The sequence below is a fragment of the Neovison vison genome, chromosome 5 (genome assembly GCF_020171115.1).
Source record: "Neovison vison isolate M4711 chromosome 5, ASM_NN_V1, whole genome shotgun sequence".
Lineage (NCBI taxonomy): Eukaryota > Metazoa > Chordata > Mammalia > Carnivora > Mustelidae > Neogale > Neogale vison.
The window spans coordinates 91,539,314-91,559,625 of record NC_058095.1 but is presented as its reverse complement, the minus strand read 5'-3'; the positions used below and the strand labels follow the sequence as shown (position 1 = coordinate 91,559,625).

The following is a 20,312-nucleotide window of genomic DNA, read 5'->3' as shown; positions in this document are numbered from 1 at the left end:
CTCACCATCTTGATTTCTGTCCCCCTCCCGCCCACTGCCCCACTCAGGCCACCTCCTCTTGCGGCTCCTGGCACACAGGTGGGCCACTTCCTGACCCTACTTCTGGTGGGGTCCTCATCTTCGTCCCCAGCCTCTCAGCATATTTGACAGCTCAGACCCACTCGTCCCCCTCTAAATACTTTCTAGTTTCTCAAACTCTCCTGATTTTCTTCCCTCTTCTCTGGCCGTTGCTTCCCAGTCTCCTTCCCAGGTTCCTCCTTTTCTCCTTTTCAGGTTCTTCCCATTTTCTAAAAATTCATGTTTCTCGTTATTTTGTCGTAGGCCAATGATTCTCAAGAGAGGACAGTTTCAGGCCTCAGGAGGGATCTGGCAATGACCAGAAGAAATCGTGTCTATCACAAGTAGGGAGCTCTACTGGTAGAGACCAGAGATGCTGCTAAACACCCCGTAATGCATAGGACACTCTCCACCATGGAATTATGCAGCCCAAGGTGTCAGCAGTGCTGGTGTTGAGAAGTCCTGTCCCAGGCCTTTGTCTCCCCACTTCTCCATGCACCCATTCTCCTGGGCCAGCACCTTTGTCCCTATGTCTTTAGATACTAGGTTTGTGGTGATGGACCTCACCATCCTTTCCCGTGGCTTCAAAAGGTCTGCCTGCCTTCTGGACATTATCATTTGGAGCTTCAGCTGTCCAAAACCAGTGTAACTACGTCTCCCCATGGCAACCCAGCCCCCCACCCCAGCCTGATTCTCTTCGTGTCCCACCTCCTGGAGAATCACACTAACTTCCATCCATCTGCTCACACAGAAGTTGTGGGATCACCCTCCACCACCCCTTCTCCCTCCCATAGTCGGTCTAATGCTGCAAATATATTCCCTCTGCCCGCTCGGCTCCCTCTCCTCTCTGGTTCAGGCTCCCAGACCTCCAACTACATCCCTCCAATGGCTTCCTAAGCAGGTTCCCACCCACACTCTCCCCACCACCTCCAACCCACTTCCCATCCTGAAGCCAAAATAATATTCCTAAAATGTCAGTTGGATCACGTAACTTCCCTGCTAAGAGCTTTTCAGTGGCTCCCCATTGGCCTCAGGACAAAAGTCCAAATTTCTGACTAGGTTCTCTCTGCCTTTGGTCACCTAGCTCATGCTTGTCTCTCCAGAAGAAGTTCTCACCATTTTATCCCTTTCCCAACCGTCCATGCCCCCCAGCACCAACAATGAAGTTCAGTCCCTGAAGTGGGTGCCATGTTCTCTCTCACCTCTGGGCACTTACGTCCCTCTGCTTGTAACACTGTCCTCCTGCTGCTCGCTAACTCCCAGTCACCTGCCAGGTCTGAACACAGACACCTGGCTTCCACACACCTTCTCAGGAGTCCTGATTCCTTCTAGCTACACCGCCCATACAACTCATGTTTGCCAGGAGAGCATATTCCCTCCGGCAAGGGTTCACCTACTTGGCTCTCTGCCCTAAGCAGTGGCCCTCTGCAAGGGCGGATGGTCCCTGACCGGCTACAGGGCCAGCCACGGGACCCCGCATAGTGCCTGACACCAACTAGGTGCTCAGCAAACGTTTGCTCTATGAATAAACAAACAGATGCTTTTTAAAAACTTTCAGGGGGCACCAGGGTGGCTCAGTCAGTTAAGCATCTGTCTCCAGCCCAGGTCATGATCCCAGGGTCCTGGGATGGAGCCCCACATCGGGCCCCCTTCTCAGCAGGGAGCCTGCTTCTCCCTCTCCCACTCCCACTGCTTGTGTTCCCTCTCTCACTGAGGCTCTGTCTGTCAAGTAAAGAAATAAAATCTTAAAAAAAAAACTTCAGAAGCTGAATTACTCTATACTGTGACAAGAATCATAATTCAAAATCACTGAAAGGCCCATTTAAGCTAAACTCTACAAGGGTTTCTCTACTAAGACTACTTACTATACGGGTTCGATTCAACACAGCAATTTGTGATTCTTCCAATTAAAGTGGCTTGTCCTCCTGAGGGATGAAGAGAGGGGAAATGAATGGCTTGCTTGGCCCCCTGGATATCTCAGATGTCTACCCTTCGCACGAGCCGGTGTGAAACATCAGCAGGGTTGAGGACGAGTGAATTAGGGGAGATTCAGCCACGGTCCACAGATCCGACAGTCCAACTGAACCACCACTGAAAAATATTCTATAAGGCAAAATATGATCAGCCTCAGTCCCGCAGACAGACCCACTGCCTGGTGTTGAATCAGAACTTTGGAATCCCAAAGACCCAACTTTTTTTTTTTTTTTTTACATAGCTGTTTAAGCCATGGCTTTATTTTTTTTTAAACATCTTAATTTTATTTTATTCAGTGTTCCAAAGATCCGACTTTAAATCCAAACTCCATCATTTGCTAGTTGTGTGGCTGAGAGCAAATTGCGCTATTCTTTTGTTCCCCCATTTTTTTTAAATGATGGGAAAATACATATAACATAAAATTTAGCATTTTAATTGTTTTTCAAGGCACAGTTCAGTGGCATTATACACGATCCAGACTTTCCCACCATCCATCTCCAGAACCCTTCTTGCCTTGCAAAACAGAAACCCTGTATCCATTTATATTAGTCCGGGCTCTCCACAGCCTCGAAGGCACATCCAGAAATAATGCTTAACCAGATATCTGGCACCCCGTGGCCATAAAATTAACCATCACACCATTAACACTGGCTCCCTCTTCTCCCTTCCTCCCAGCCTCTGGCAACAACTGTCCTACTTTCTGTCTCTGTGAATTTGACTACTCTCAGCATTTCCCATATGGGGAACCACACCATATTTGCCCTTTGGTGACTGGTTCACCGTTTACTTTACTCAGCATAATGTCTTCAAGGTTTATCCATGCTGTAGCATATGTTGAAATTCCCTTCTCTTTGGGGACTGATTAATATTCCCTTATATGCGTATGCCACATTCTGTATACCCGTTCCTCGACATTTGGTTGTTTCTGCCTTTTAACTATTATGAGTAATCCTGCTCTGAGCATGAGTGAACAAGGATCTTTGGAGATTTCACCCGATCTTTTAGATATATATATATCTAGAAGTGAAATTGCTGGACCTTATGATAATCCTATATTTAGTTTTTAAAGGAACTACTGACTAGTTTTGCACAGTGACTGGAACACGTGCCCAATGGGGCACAGGGCTCCAATCTCCCCACATCCTCTTCTGCCCTTGTTATTTTCTGTTTGTTTGTTTTTTGATAATTGCCGTCCTATAACAGGTGTGAAGCATCATATCATTGGGGTTTTGTCTGTGTTTCCCTACTAATTAGTGCCATCTTTTCATGTGAAGAACAGCCATTTGTGTATCTTCCTTGGAGATAGATCTACTTAAGTGCTTTGTCCACTGGGCTGTTTGAGTTTTCCTGTTGTTGTGTTTTAATCATAAATATACATATATATTTATTTATCCTGGATATTAATCCCTTATCAGCTAGGATTTGAAAATATCATCTCCCATTTTATGGCTTGCCTCATTCCTCCATTGACTGTGTCTTTCAATGCACACAATTTTTTAATTTTCATGAAGTCCAGTTTGTACAATTCTTTAATTACCTGTGCCTCTGGTGTTGCATCCAAGAAGTCATTGCCAACTCCAACCTCATGAAGCTGTTGTCCTGTTTTCTTCTAAGAGTTTTATCATTGTAGCTCTTATGTGGAGATCCTTGCTCCAACTGGAGCTAATTTTTGTATCTGGCATTAGGTAAAGGTTATTATTTGCAAGCTTATGTCCAGTTTCCCCAGCAGCAAGTGTCAATAAGATGGTCTTTCCTCTCATTGCGTGTCTCTTGGCTCCCTTGTCAACAGTTCATGTGACCAAAAACACAAGAGTTTATTTCTAGGCTCTCTATTCTATCCTGTTGGTCGACATATCTGTCTTTGGGCCAGAACCACATTGTTTCAATTACTGCAGCTTTGTAGTTAAGTTCTAAAGTCAGGGAATGGGAGTCCTCCAACTTTATTCTTTTTCAAGACTGTTTGGGCTATACAGTATTTAAAGCCTTAATTTTGTCACCTGTAAAATGGGGATGATGCTTGCATCTGCTTTACCAGATCCTGTTTGTGTACATGTGGGTATTAGATGAGATAAGGCACAGAAAGCACTTTGCATAGAATATAGTTAAGTTATAGATTAAAATTTTCCATTAATAATATTGATTAGTGATAAAAATGGATATCATTATATTATTATATATTACCATGATAATAATGATGGATAAATATATAATTTTTATTATATATAAATATGTATTTATATAGAAACATATAAATATATAAAAGAGATCAAAGAAATGAAAATGATAGATAAAATGATAAAAAAATTCCTTTAATGAGTTATTGCCTCTTCAAAAGTAACAACTATGATATACTTGCATAATGTAGCCTGCATCCTCAGGAAGACTAAGCCAATTTCTCAGCTTTTATTGGCCCTGTCTCAGCATAAACAAGTTTAGGCTGGCATAGCCAAGTCTGTGTTCAAACCACAGCTCTGCCACATAAGAAGGTTTGTGGTTGTCAGTGATCAAGATGGCACCATGAAAATAAAGTCTTTAAAAAGGAAAAAGAAAAGAAAAGGGGTGCCTGGCTGGCTCAGTTGGTTAAACGTTTGCCTTTGGCTCAGGTCATGATCTTGGGGTCCTGGGTATGAGCCCCGCATCAAGCACCCTGCTCAGTGGGGAGCCTGCTTCTTTCTCTGCTCCCGCTCATGCTCTCTGTCACTCTCTCTGACTCTCTCTAATAAATAAATAAAATATTTAAAAAAGAAAGAAACAGAAAAGGTGGCACCAGGAGCTGGTATTCAACTCTGGCTCCTACACTTTCCATTGAACTATGCAATGTGTTCTCATCCACTGTCACAGTCCCAACATTTGCACACTGTCTGCCATTCCTTCATCTTCGACTCCACCCCACTCCCTGAACAGAAGGTAACAATCAGAGTCATCATTTCTGCCTAATATCAAAGCCAGGAGACTCTCCCTGCACTTTCCAAATTATTCTTGAAGAAAAAGAACTGTTTGAGGGGCACCTGGGTGACTCAGTAGGTTAAGCACCCAACTCTTGACTTGGTTCGGGTCATGATCCTAAGGTCGTGATCTTAGGGTCATGAGATCAAGCCCTGCATGGGACTCCGTGCTTAGCAAGGTGTCTCCCTCTTGAGATTCTCTCTCTCCCTCTGTCTCCATCCCTCCCCCTCCCAAAATAAATAAGTAAATCTTAAAAAAAATACATACAGAGTAATACCTGCAGTGAAGACGGAGCCAGGTTTAACCCCAACCTCAAATTGCTTCTGTTTCTTGAACTCCTTCCAGAAAGCACACTAGAAACAGAAAGAAATTCCAAGTGAGTTAAGTCTAAGTGACAGAGCAACGTTTGCCAAGCACTCTCCTGTTGTGTTCAGAACCTTGCTCCAGGTGCAGGTTGACCGGGACAGTGCTCCCCTCCCTGCCCCAGAGCTCGCTGTAAGCTGGACTGTGGAGCGATCCCAGGACATGGGTCAGCAGACAGGTTCCAGCGGTCTGCTGCCCAGAGGCTAGACAAGGAAAATACCATCATAATGTGTCAGTGAGGGTTCAAAATCAAGGGTCAGGCTCAAGGTCCTTTTTTGTGTACCCTCGTCACTTGCTTCACGTAAGTCCCCATGGCATGAAATAATCTGCGATCGCTGCTCCAGGAAATGTATCTCCTGATTCAGACCTAAAAGGACATGTCTGGTGCCTAGCTTAGTTTCGGGGATGAAGCGAATAAACGTGGGTGATGTATGCATCGTGGACAGAAATAAGGCTCCCCAGAACCTCTTTGTCCTAATTGTTGGCTGTTAAGCTTTGTACTATACCCTGAAAAAAGTGAACAGAATTGCTCTGTTAAATTGGTGAAAAACTGTCCTAATATGAGATAATTGATAGATTGTCTTATGTAATATTTTAATGCAAGGAAATGAAATCATAAAAAAAGAAAACCCACAACACCTTCAGATTGCAGTTTTCCTCTCCACAGAGATTTGTCTTCCCACAGCTGGAAGATAACATCCTTGTTTACCTTGAGTGTCATAGGATTCATCATTCCCTGGAAAGGTGATACTGGGTCTTCCCAGCACAAGCCCTTACTCAGAGAGGAGATGGGAAAACAGAGCAGAAAATCAGTCTTGGAGTTTCATGTTACTCCAGATTTGTGAGAAAAAATTCTATTTACAGAGTATAATAACCTCTATTTTTAAAAAGATTTATTTATTTTAGAAAGAAAGAGAAAGGAGTGAGGGACAGAGAGAGAGGGAGAGAGAATCTCAAGCAAGACTCCCACCCCCATGCCAAATGAGAGACCAACACAGGGCTCGATCTCATGATGCTGAGATCATATGCACACACACACACACACACACACACACAACCCACATCCCGTAGCATCACACACCACTTAAAAGATATTGACTGTATTCTTAGCCCCACTACACAGTTTCACAGACTGGGTCACAGTTCTGAACAATGGTAAAATAACTCCTCCAATCTTGGGAAGCTCCAGAAAATTCTGCAGAGTGGTAGGATTTTAACTGCAGCAGGCACAGGATAGCCCTGGCTCTGTTCTTCTACTTTACGGAATAGCTTCCACCCAAAAAGGACTCCACACATGATTCCTCCGATCACACCAGCACATGTGGTTGGTGAACATGGCCTCCATGCCTGGAAAAGCAATAAGCAAAAGAGTATGAACCAATCTGGGCACCTGGACCCTGGCCATTCAGCTCTTGGAAAGACAACCAGTTGCTTCCTGTTCATTTTCTCAGACCCTAAGTGACCAAGTCAAAGTCTGAGACTCTCCAGATAAAAGGAACCAGAGAGGTGCATGGAAACTGATATGAAACAGTGGCCAAGAAATGTTTCAAAATGAAAAGGCAATTTGCAGACCATCACATAGTGTGAGTTCCTTTCTGCACAGTGCTTGTGTGCTATTAATGTAGCATATATGTATATTTAGAGTACATTCTGGAAGAATATTACCAGGATTATGATACAATGATTATTGTTTTGAGGCAGAATTTTAGAATACTTCAATTTCTATTTTACTTTGACATTTAGTTCTTTGATAATAAGCTCATATTAGTTCTGAAATCAGAAAAAAAGTTTTAATTTTAAGGAACAAATATGCAACCTAAGGAGTTCAAACCCATCATTTTTACATATAATCAGACATTATTTTATTAATGACAGAATGAGATACTAAAAGTAAGATTATCTTAGCCCAGATAAGTACCATCAAGGCCCTATTTATTTCCTCATTGCGCCATATTTTAAGCCCCAATAATATAGGATAGTTAATAGGATCTGAATCATTTTTTTGCTCTGACAGGAAGGCACTGAGCAAATAATCAGAATTGTTGAATAAATTCTATATGGAAACTTAGAAACTTGAATCTAGTTTGTATCAAGGTTTCTAATTACTGCAAAGGTCAATGCTGGACTCTACCTCATTTTCCTCTTCTTTTTTCAAATAATATTGCACAAATAGTTACATTCTATTATGTCACTCAATGACAAATAATAAGCATTTCCTTACATTGTTAAAATTCTTCAGCAACAACAGGTGTTGGTGAAGATACAGAGAAAAAGACACCTTCATGCTCTGTTGGTGGGAATGCAAACTGGTACAGCCACTGTGGAAAACAGTATGGAGTTTCCTCAAAAAATTAAACATAGAAATGCCATACCATCCAGTAATTCTACTACTGCATATTTACCCAAAGAATATGACTTTGAAAAGATCCATGCAACCCAACGTTTACCGTAGCTTTACTTACAATAATCAAGATATGGAAGCAGCCTGAGTGTCGATTCACAGATGAATGGATAAAGACAATGTGGTACGTATTAACAATAGAATGTTACTCAGCCATAAAAAGGAATGAAATCTCATCATTTGCAAGATGGGTGGGGCTGGAAAGTATTCTGCTAGGCAAAATAAGCCGGTCAGAGAAAAACAAATACCATATCATTTCACTCATATGTAGAACTTTAGAAACAAAACAAATGAATTAAAAAAAAAGAGAGAGAGAGACCAAAAAACAGACTCTTAAATACAGAGAACAAACTGACGGTTACCAGAAAGGGGGGGGTGGGAATCTTCAGAAACAGACTTTAACAACCACGTAATAAATAGGTATAATAGCTATGTAATAAACAGCTGTGTCTTGGTTGATTTGCCCATTTGCCTATCGTTAGGCTTTTAGATCTTTCATTAGCTCTTAGAGATAATCATTATTTATCAATTCATTAATTTCCTAATTTGATGAATCATTTTTGCTCACTTGTTATGCGCCAGTCACTGTGCAAAGTGCTGGAATGCAGAAACCCACAAAGCAGACACAATCTTCCCAGCCAATGGAGTTTATGGTCTGGTTGCAAGACATCAGCCAGCCAAATGCCTACATTGCTGTACACTGCACTGACCACTTGGATGAAAAAGTGGAGTTTGACGACAGCTTATAATTGGAAACCTGACTGCCAGGATCTCAGTTGTGCTTCCCCACCCAAATACATACGTTGAAGCCCTAAGCCCCAGGACCCCAGAATGAAATTAGAATTTAGAAAGATCATTGCAGATATAATTAAGATGAGGGCGTTTGGGTGGGGGCCACATCCATTATGACTGGTGTGCTTATTAAAAGGGAAAATTTGGACACAGAGACACACACAGGGAGAGTGCCGCATGAACATGAAGACAGGTTACCAACCAAGGGGAGAGAACCCTAACAGATTCTCCCTCACAGCCTTCAGATGGAACCAGTCCTGCTGGTGCCTTGACTGCAGACTTCTGGCCTCTGGCACTCGAGACAATACATTACTGCTATTCAAGCTGCCCACCCCGCCCCCATCTGTGCCACTTGGTTATAGCAGCCCTAGACGCAAGAGGCCTCTCTGAGGAAGTAACGTTAAGCCGGGACCTGACAGATATAGAGGAAAGGAGAATGTGCTGAAATTAAGATGAGGGGTCTCATAGGCATTGGATGTTGGGGTTTATTCTCTGATCGAGAAGCAGGTAAGTGATACGATCAGGGTGGTCCTTTTGTATTCCAAGATCCACAGAAGATCACAGAAAGTACTCTCACTCTTTTACATAGAAAGAAATCTAACCCGGGGAGTTAGTTGCCTGCAGATTATTGGAAGGGCTGGAAGGACAGCCTGTGGACTGGGCCTCGAGGAGGGGTTTCTGGAACATCACCACAGAGCTCACCCACCAGGGAAGCCATTACGTCTGCTGCAGTCAGGAAGCTGTGGAATCTGGCAAGTGAGGCAGCACCTGCTGGTTCCAGAACACACCATGGAGGCAGCAATCCCACGTCCACAGCTTCCACTGTAGCTGCAGAGGCTCTCTGCACCTGTGTCAGCCACACCTACTAGACCCACATGTACAAGACACACCTGTAAAAGCCACACCTGGGAGACCCACATCTATGGGGTGTGTCTCTCTCCCTGCCTCTCTTTGAGCTAACTCACATGGCCCACCAGTACATCTGATTTAAGCTGAGCCTAAGGTGCTTCTGGAAGCCAAGATGCATGGAGTCTGGGAAATAGGGTCTTCAGTTATCAAGCCGCTGCAGGACAGATAGATAGACAGTGGGAGAATGTTGGGACAGACATTAAATTTGCGAAAGACCTGTATCACTTTGGTTATCATGTAGAAGATGATCAGTGGAGGCAAAGGTCAAGGAGGGAGGCCAAGAGGAAGGCAATGATGGTAGTCGAGTGAGAGGTGGCTGTGGGTCAGGTTACGAGGGCAGAGGTAAGATAGAAGCAAGAGGCTTACTTCCTGACAATAACGTCCACAGTCCTTGCTCTGGTCTACTAGGTTCTACCTTCTACTCTGGCCTCATCTCTCCTTTGCCCTTGATCTCTCTGCTCTTTTAGATCCCTGAGCAACACAAGCCTGTCCCTACCACAAGCCTTGGCTCAAGCTCTTTCCCCAACCTGGGCTGTACCACCTTGAGACTTTTGTGTGATTGACTCCTTATCAAATCGCAGACTAAATCCTTCACCTTCAGAGAGACCTCCTCTGACCACCTATTCCCCAGCCAATCTACACATCACACTGCCTCGGTTTTATTTTTTAAAGCATTGATAGCTCAGTGATATCTCCTTGTGTGTTCACCTCTGAGCAGAGACCCCATGTGTCCCCTCATCTCTGAGTCTCTGTGCCTAGAACAGTGCTGGCTACACAAGTGACACTCACAGATGACAACAGGACATGGGGGATAAGAGAGGGAAGAGCCAGGATTGACACTCAGTTTGACACTCAGTTTGCTGGGCTGGACCACTGTGTAGATCATGGCACAGAGATTTGAGGCAAAAAGAAGAGGCAGTGTTTGGGGCAAAAAAGAACACAGAACTGACGTTTCTTATATTTTAAGTTGGAAATGCCTGTGTGGCAGACAGAACAATGCCTTCCCAATGGTGCCCACACCCTAATCCCCAGAGTCTGTACTGTGACCTTATACAGCAAAGAGACTTTGCAGGTGTGACTAAGTTAATGGTCTAGAGATGAGGATGTCACTGAGGTGAGCCCATCGTAGCCCAGGGTTCATTTTATTTATTATTTATTTATTTATTTAAGATTTCATTTGTCAGGTAGAGAAAGCACAATCAGGGGGAGTCGCAGGCCGAGGGAAAAGCAGGCTTCCCCACTGAGCAAAAAGCCCGATGTAGGACTGGACCCCAGGCTACAGGGATCATGACCTGTGCCAAAGGCAGACACTTAACCCAGGGAGCCACCAAGGCATCCCTAACCCAAGAGTTCATCTAAGAGGGAGGCAGGATACCTGGAGATAAAGGAGCTGTGGCCATAGAAGTGGGGGTCGAAGTGACAGGAGGAAGTGGCAGGAGCCAAGGAACACAGGCAGCCTCTAGAAGCTGGAAAGGCAAGGAAACAGATCCTCCTGTGGAGCTCCCAGAAGGAAGGTGCCTCTGCCAACATCCTGACTTTAGACTTCTGACCTCAGAACAATAAGATAATACATTTGTATTGTTTTAAGCCACTACATTTGTGATCATTTTCAATAGTACCAATAGAAAACTAAAATCGCCCATAAAACATTGTACATGAAGATGTCAAATAGTCAACGCATCTTTGTTCGAATCTCTAATGATTTTCAGCAGTAGAATAGTGACTCGAAGAGGAAGAACTTTTATATCGTCATATATATCATAAAACTTCACAAACACATCATGCCAATGAGCTCTCTCATCACGTGTGGAAAGGGAGCCATCCTGGCACACACACATCGTTATGTTTGCAAATCTGATAATCAAATAATAACAGCATCATTCTGGTTTGGATTTCCTTTAACTGTTAGTGAGGCAAAACACTATGCATATCTTTATGAGCTGACTGTCATTTCCTCCTCCAAAAATTACCTATTTCATCTTTTATTAGTTAGGATGACTCCATCCCAAGCAACAGAATACTTAACCTAAAAACAGCTTCAGCAACATAAGGTTATTGAAAAACCTCACATTTGTTGGAAACTTGGCTCAGAGCATCAGTGACTTAAAGGCTGTGGTCAAATGTTCTGTGATTTTCTTTGGGATACCCTCACGGTCACAGCCTGCTGGGGCCCTCCAAGCAGCCAGAGGATGAACCCTTGACTTAGCCCGCTTCACCAGCAAGATGGAAAGAGGAAGGGAGTCCCGCTTGCCCCTCTTTCTCCTGTACTTTCCCCAAAGCCTGAGTCCACATCATGATGTCTCATCGGTCAGAACTGGACACACACCAATATGAATCTGCTAGGCAAGAAGCAAGTGAGGCTTCCTGGCGTTTCTCTGTCTCTACCTCCAGAGTGGGCTTCCCCAGCAGGGAAAAGACATCCCCACATATGCCTGTGCCCATGGCCCTGTTGCAGTCTTGTTACTTTTCTGAGCATTTGCATGAGCTTTACAGAGTAAGGATGCTCAGCCTTCGTCTGTCATTGTCCAGCCAGTGTTGTTCCCTAGTGTGTCCACCTTCTCATTTTGTTTATGGTTACTTTTGTCTTTTCTGTTTTCCAGGTACCAAACGAACTCCGTGATTCTTCAGGAGACCGAAAAGCGTTAGTGTGCCTCCCTACAACTCTCAGAAAGCACCAAGCAAAATCCACTCCAACTGGCCGAGGCCCAGGTGTGGACGATGTCCTCTGTGGGTCTGCGTGGTACTCTACTGTCCCCTACAGGTGCAGGAGCTTATAAATAACACTTTCACAGCTCAGGCTCTCAGGGGCCTGAACTCATCTGAGGCCAGAGACCTTGTTGCAAAGGGCCCGGTTCCCCTCCAAGAAGGACGTGAGGGTAATAAAGATGCCACGCTCTGCTTTGAAGTCCATCATTTTCCATCACGTCCCCTGGGCCATCCGTGGGGATATGCTCCCACTTTTGATTTCTTTGGCCTTTCCAGCTACAAAACAGATCCCGCACACTCATGTTTATTATACCCTGGAGATGTCTGAAGGTCCTTCACGAAGGACTGGGCCCTCCGAGGACCTGGAAGGTCCTCGGGAATAGGATCGCATCATCTGCTTTGGGATCTCTCAAGCACCAAGTACCGGAGGCTCTTCGCTGTGGACCCTTTTGCTAGTACGAAAACATTCCATGAGCACCCGCTTACCCCCACAACACCTGTGCACACACACGTTTTTTAATTTGTCAGGTCTATTGGGAAGCTCCACACCAGGTCCCAGGTCCTAGAGGTAGGTTCCCAGGATCCCATATCACACCTGATCCCTGTGCCAGGGCTGGATGACTCCTACAGCACTTTGGCAGTTGGTGCAGAACAGGAACCCAGCGGCGAGTGTCTACCACGGGTCCTTCATCCCCAACCAGCACACAGATGTTTCTCTTCTTTATCAGTCATTTTTGGCCTGCCTGACCTTTGAGTGTTTGTGATTCCAGAATATTGGATGCCTGCCCAATCAACCTCAGATTGCAAATCCGAATTCTCTGCCTCCCAAACGTCTGCTTTCCCAGCTCCTTCGACGTGGTGGTGGCAGTCTTTTAAGGGATGGCGGACAAAGAGCACCTTTGAACTCCCTATGTAGAACATAGCGGTTCCCTAACTAGACTATATAAGGAACATTTGTTCTTTGTCACGTGGTTATTAACAGTTCTGGGGATCCTTGTGTGAAGATACGTGAAGCTCCTTCCATTAGATTTTCTGTTCAGTTTTTGTGAGAAATGCTTAATAATAACCAATTACAAAAGATAAAGGAGTTTAACATTGTTATGTAAAAGGACAAACCTCCCATGTAACTCAAATCTTCTGGTTTAATCTGCTTCCCTGAGCTCTGATTCCAGAGGCCCAGTGGTCTATGGCTCCCACCAGATGGATGTCCACGGCGGTCGACTCAGCGGTTCCAATCGTGATAAAGAGCCACCACTGATTCATGTCTTTGCCAAAACTCATGCCCTCCCTTTTATTCCACCAAACTAGTCACCAAGCTTTCGTCCTTGTGTTCTCCTCCATGGTTCTCAGGTCTGTCGCCTCCACTTCATTCCCACCAACATGGTCCCAGTTAAATCTCCCTTCTTTTAACACTGGGATTACTACACAGGGTCCTCACCTCTCTGTCTGTCTCTCTCTCCCGACCATTCTCCTAGCTGCTGAGGAAGGGATTATGACAAAGCACGGTCTGTCTCCCAACCTCAACAGCACTTCCACGCCTCTGGGTTCAAGACTCTTTTCAGCGTGGCCACCAGTGTCTGCCCACCTTCCTAAGCCCCCACACCCTTGGGCTCCAGCCCCACAAATAGCTCATGGAATGTGTATGACTTGCTTTTGTAAGTCCCCTTTCACCAGCAACTCCTTTTGCCTGTGTTTTAAATTTAATTAATTTAATTTAAATAAATTCAAGCATGGTGGATAGAGGCCCCGAATGAGGGAGCCAATAAGAGGGGGTGGGTTGTGGGCTCTTGATTGACTGGTTTGCATATGGAAGGCAAACTCCCAGGCCCGTCTTTTGCCTCTCCTAGGAATCAGCTCACCCCCAGGGTTGTTGGTCCCTCTGGTCAGCAAGGCTCTAGATGTCAATACATCAACTACAGAAACTAGAAAATGTGGTTTAAACTGACTAGAATGCCCTTCCTTTCATCCCTGGCATAACTGGTGGATAGCATGTCATGGCATAAGGCTCAAGACTTTCCCTTGTGGCCTCAGGTAGGCCAGGGAGCACCCCCTGAGCTTTGATTCCCCATCTGTGGAGGGTCACAGGACAAGATGTGGGTGATGAGACCAGCTGCCAGCTGCATAACGGGCTCTGCATGGACGTCAGTTTCCTTCTCTCCAGCCTTGTCTTTTTGAGAAACAGCTCAGTGTTCCTTCCTCAGGACATTCTCAGACCCCTTGGCCTGGGCTCCTTGTTCCCCTCAAACCCTCGGGTCACCTGTATCTCAGCACTTAGCCCACCAGATAAGATCTGTCAGTCTGTCCATCTCCTTCCACCTCTTCCCACTGGATGGGTCTTTCGGGGAAAGAACATGACCTCCAGATTCGAATCCTGATGACCCACCACAGACCCTGGTTCCTGCTCACAGCAGCTCACTCCAAAAACATTTAGAAAGTCAATGAATTACTCATGGCTTTGCAATGTCCATGGCCTCCCAAAGGAATGTTCCACGTGGGCCCCTCTGGGGAAAGACACTCATGCTTCTTCACTCGGAATCCTCTGTACTTTCCCCTGCTTGAAGTCAGGCCAGGCCATTAGCACATCTGCACAACGGGCTAGGCAGGCACCAGCTGGGGTGTGTGTGTGTGTGTGTGTGTGTGTCTCAGCTCAGGAGCTGATTTCCCAAGCACACCCTGCCATGTGTGCCTGCCACAGATGGCCGAGGCACGCCAGCTAATGAGGCAAGGTCACAGGCGCCACGGCCTGCCGGGAAATGAGCCATACAGGCTGCTCACTGATGCCTGGCCAGGAGGGGTCCTTGGCTCTGGTCCAGATTTGGGCTCTGCATCCCCCCACTCTGGGAGCCTGCTCCTGACCAAGGCCCCAGGCTTACCCCACAGTAAAGCCAGTTTGCTTTGATTAAAAACCTCAGCCCATAAAAATGGGGGCGCCACATCTAGCAAGGGGGAAAGATCCCATTTTTAATCATTTCTTAATAAGAAAGTGCCATTAAACGCACTTAGGCTCTCACGGTGTAACTGGCAGAATGCTGTTGTGGCCCCAGCCTCGTTAGCTTTTATTACCACTCCACTCTGCTTCTAGAATGACAGCCACAGCCTGAGAGGCTTGGCGGCACTCACAGGCTCCAATCCAGGGAGCAGGCAGGAGTGGAAGCCGGTCCAGCTCCAGAAGCTCCTATCTGTGGGGTCTTCCTTTAGCTCAGCTGTCACTAGGGTGCCTCGTGACATTTGTTCCTGGGAAAGAGAGCAGCTGTTTATGATGTGTGTGCTCCCAGGAGGGCGAGGGGGCGGGAGGGGAGGGAGAGACAGCTGCTGGGCCAGCAGGCCCCCTAATTCTCTAATCCTGCCTGGGCTGCCCGCCCTCGGCACCTCAGATGCCCAGAGCCCTGTGGGGCAGGACATGGCAACAAGCAGCAGGTCAGCCAAGCACACTTCATTCCGTCTTCCAGAAACACTTACTCAGCTGTTAGTATGTGCCCGACAGTAGATAGGTGTGGAGGGTACAAAGAGTAAATAAAGATTGTCTCAAAGTACTGGGGTTCTAGGAGAGTCAAAGAAGGACCAATGCAAAGAAAGGATGACACCATACCCTCAATCAGAAGCGCTTTCGATTCAACCTGGTGGGAGTCAGGTGGACTTCCTGGTGGAGGTGAGGTCTTGCAGAGTGTTGAAGGAGGTATGTTCGTACATGAATAAGTGGAAGGAAGGGAGAGACCAGACTGTCCAAAGGAACAAGCAAGAGAGAAAGGGCACCACCTAGCCAGAACACCATATAATCCAGTCACAGAATGCAGTCCGTCGATCCAGATGAGGTCATATCAATTATATTAGTGCTCAGATGTGAGAAAAATAACACCCAGCTAAAATCACTCAAGCCAGGGTTTTCCAGACTTCAGTGCACACACAAATCACCAGGGATCTTGTTAAAATGAAGATACTGAGTGAGAGGATCTGGGGTGGGGCCAAGTTTATTAGAAATGCAGAACGTGGGGTGCCTGGGTGGCTCAGTGGGTTAAAGCCTCTGCGTTTGGCTCAGGTAATGATCCCAGGGTCCTGGAATCGAGCCCCACATCAGGCTCTCTGCTCAGCAAGAAGCCTGCTTCTCTTTCTCCCTCTGCCTGCCTCTCTGCCTACTTGTGATCTCTGTCTGTCAAATAAATAAATAAAATCTTAAAAAATAAAATAAAAAAGAAATGCAGAACGTAATTGATAATATAATCACTATGAGCTGTGGACCACACTTTGGGCAGCAAGAATTGAACGTCAAGAGGAAGCCTTAATATATCCAGCAAAATACCTGGATCAGGTGGTTCCATGATGGGTTTGGTGGCACAACAATGTCACCACGGCCTCAGGCTTTTCTGTCTCTCTTTCCTGCCATCCTTAGCACCTCGCCCCTCATCTTATATTCTTATAATCAAAAGATGGCCATTACAAGCTCTGGACCTCCCATCCTCCCACAAGAGAATCAAAGACAACAAAGGGCATTTCTCCTCACCTCTTTCTTTTTACCAGAGAGGAAAATCTCTCACAGAATAATATTATATTACATATATTATTATATGATATGTATTATATATATAATAAATTATATTATATTATAATTTTCCTCCCAAAATATATATGATATGTATGTAAATAGATAGATAGATACATGTATTTAGAGAGAAAGATTATATGGAATTGGCTCAGTCACAGAGGCTGAGAAGTGCCAGTATCTGCAGAAGTAGTCAGAATCTGGTGACCCAAGAGAGCCAATGGTGTCATTCCCGTTCAAGACCGAAGGCCGGAGAACAAGGAGAGTCAATGGTGTAAGTTTTGGTTCAAAGGCCTGTGGGCTCTTAAATCCAGGAAGAGCCAGTGTCTTGGTTCAAATCTGCAGGCAATAAAAGCCAATGTTTCAACTTGAAGGTTTTCAGGCAGGCTTTTGTTTCTATTCTGGCCCTCAGTTGATGGGATGAGACTCACCCACATTAGAAAGAGCAATCTGCCTTCCTTAGTCTACTCATTTAAATGTTAATCTCATTCAAAAGCACCATTTCAGAAACACCCAGAATAATGTTTGGCTAACTATGTTGGCACCCCATGGCCTAGGCAAGTTGGCACATAAAATTAAGCATCACACCTCCTGGCAGTCCCTCTCTCTGTTTCATTTTCCAGAACTAAGTCATGTGCCCACTCACTACCAGTTCATGAACCATGAACCAAAGAAAAACAGGGTTCTGTGATGCTTCAAGCAATCATGACTGATCCCACACAATTGAACCCAACTTCTACATGTATACTTCCACCAATGCTGAACTGAACAAAACCAGGGTTCTTTAGCAAAAAAGAAGAGAAAAAGTGGCTATAGGTAGGCAAGCAACAGAACTAAGATCCAAATAACCATGGTTCTCAGCTCCCACCTCCACCATTAGGCCCTTTCCATGCTCCCATTCATTTCTGGTAATCCCAAAGCAGTGTCCGTTGCTTCTTCGTATGCAATCTAGAGTGCTGCTCACTACCTGTATCTTCCTTGAGCCCAGCTCTTCTGTGCAGCCTCCATTGCTCCACACTGTAGATCTCTGTTGATGGATCCCAGACTTGATGTGACCCAACCAACATCTTGGCAGACCCTGAGAATGGAGAATGAGAATGGCTCCCTATCAGGTTTGCTTGACTGGAAAGTGCTGAAGTTCAGGGAATTGTTCTACAGTTTAGCACTCATGGTCTTTCCCTTCCCAGAGCTCACATCTTATCCTAAGGGCTGGCTCTACATGCCAGCCTCCAGGCTGTTCCTAAAAACACTACCTCCCCTTCTGTCTTGTATGGATCCACTGATGAATTTTCTCAAATGCCTCAGAGCCATTCTTTGTACTGTGACTCCCTTCTACCAGCACATCTCCATGACCTGATCATGACTCCTGAATTGCGTGTAGCTCAGTTTCAGATATATTTGGAGTGTTTTCCACAGGGAGTTTCTCTGCCCTCATTTAAACCAGTGGCCATAGATATGTGGGGTGGGTGGGGGAGAGATATCACTTACTCTATGCACCAGACATCCCGATCTCAGCTGTCTCAAGATGAAGTGTTCAGCTATATGTGACTATATAGTAGTTTTTAGTGTAGTTAAAAGTGGAGTGGAGGCTACATCAAGAAATGAAGTTGGAGGGAACGCCTGGGTGGCTTAGTCACTTAAGTGTCTGCTTTCAGCTCAGGTCATGATCCCAGGGTCCTGGAATTGGGTCCCACATTGGTCTCCCTGTTCAACAGGGAGCCTGCTTCTCCTTTCCCCTGCTTGTGCTCTCTGTCTCTCTCTCTCTCTCTCTCGAACAAATAAATAAAATCTTAAAAAAAAGAAAAAGAAATGAAGCTGGAGTGGTGTGCAAAGATATTCATTCACTCAATCATTCAACAAATATTTACCGAGCAGCAACTCTGTGCCAGGTACTTTCCTGGACACTGAATGCAATGAGACAGCCATGCTCCCTACCCTCATGCAGTTTACTTTATGGATCACAGAGTTATCCTAGATACATACTGAAGAATTTGGAGTTCTCTAAAAGGTCACAGGGAGCCAAGTGATATAGGATTTAATCACATAAAGGCATAATTAATTAATGGCATTTGTAACAGTTCTCTTTAGGACCCATGCAGAGGTTGAACTAGAGGAAGTAATAACTAAAGGCAAGATGACTATTGTCCATGCAGTTACTTAGGTGAAAAATGATCAAGGTCAGATCCAAAGCAGTGGTCACTGGGTTGAGGAGAAGGAGATAAGTACAAAACACATAAAGGAGGCTGAGTCTACAGGATTTCATGAGCTCACAAAAGACATGACATGAGAGTGATGGCAGAGAGGGAAAAGTCCACAGAGACCCCTCCACTCAGGAATGGAAGGATGGATACCAGTTTCAGGGAAACATGTTAATTTAGTTTTGATCACATTGAACCTGGATCATTGGTAGGACACGAGCCAGGCCCATCATTGTTAGATTACAGTCTTAGATTCAAGAAAGAAATTTAGTTTTCACAAATTCCAGAATCAGGAGTCATCATCATGTAATTTAAGTTATTTATATGGATGAGATTCCCAGGGAAAGAGAAAGGATGTAGTTTAGGACAGAAACTTTGAAATAATATTTCAGGGCCTGTGAGAGGAGGGAGTCTGAAAAGGGCCCCGAGAAGGAGTAAAAAAATCAAGAGACAACAGAGCCTTTCCAAAAGGAAGTAGGCAATTCATTTGGGACATTTTTATTGAATATTTCCTATGTAATGGGCACTGTTCTAGGCCCCAGCAGTGAGGGACAAGGCCAACCTTCATGAGGCCATCAGTCTACAAGAGAAGATAGGCATGAATCAAGGAAGTAGGAAGTCCTGAAAAGATGGCAAACCAGTGCCCATTGCTAGCCCCCTTCACCAAGTACAACCTTGGAGATGCCAAAGATCTGCAAGAAAAAGGTATAAAGTTGAACAACTGAAGTAAAGATGGTGACTTACTCTTAGGGAAGGGAGAGGGGGTATTCATTTTGTACAGAGCGGCCTGGGCAGAGGCAGGCATAGTACCACCACCGGAGAAGAGACTAATATGTGTTCCTTTCTCCTCCATAGGACCTGGGTGCTTGATGCCTGCCTTACAGCCCCTGTGATGAGGAAACACCATAGTAAATTTGTGGCAACAATAGCAGCCAGGGGGAAGAGTGGGGGACACACATAACAACCAAGGAAAACTGATTAGCCCCTGAGCTTTCCTGAACCCCTGGCCCTGAATGCCCCACACCTCAAAGACTGGGTAACTGCAACAAGGAAGACAGTTGCTAAGAATGCCAGGGGAGAGTGTAGTAAAGATCCATCTGAGACAAGAATGTCTTGTGAGGGACACTAAATGGGTGTCCTCAAGAACTGAACACAGTACCATGAGGTCTCCATCCTAAGGCACACATCACCATTGTAAGCCAGGTTTATCACCAGAAGGACATGAACAGGTAGCAGTTACTAAAACAACATCAACAATCCTCATATTATCTAAAATGTTTGTTTTTCCATTAAAAAAATTACCTGCAGGGGTGACTGGGTGGCGCCTTTGGCTCACATCATGATCTCAGGTCCTGGGTTCAAGCCCCTCCTTGGGCTCTCTCCTCAGCAGGGAGCCTGCTTCTCCCTCTCTCTCTGCCTCTCTCTCTGC

The 20,312-nt window shown here is 45.2% G+C and overlaps 1 pseudogene; it reads left to right on the top strand.

Moving 5' to 3' along the window:
• The first annotated feature begins 19,512 nt into the window (after positions 1-19,512).
• LOC122907424 overlaps positions 19,513-20,312 on the top strand; it is a 29,729-nt pseudogene continuing 28,929 nt past the window's right edge.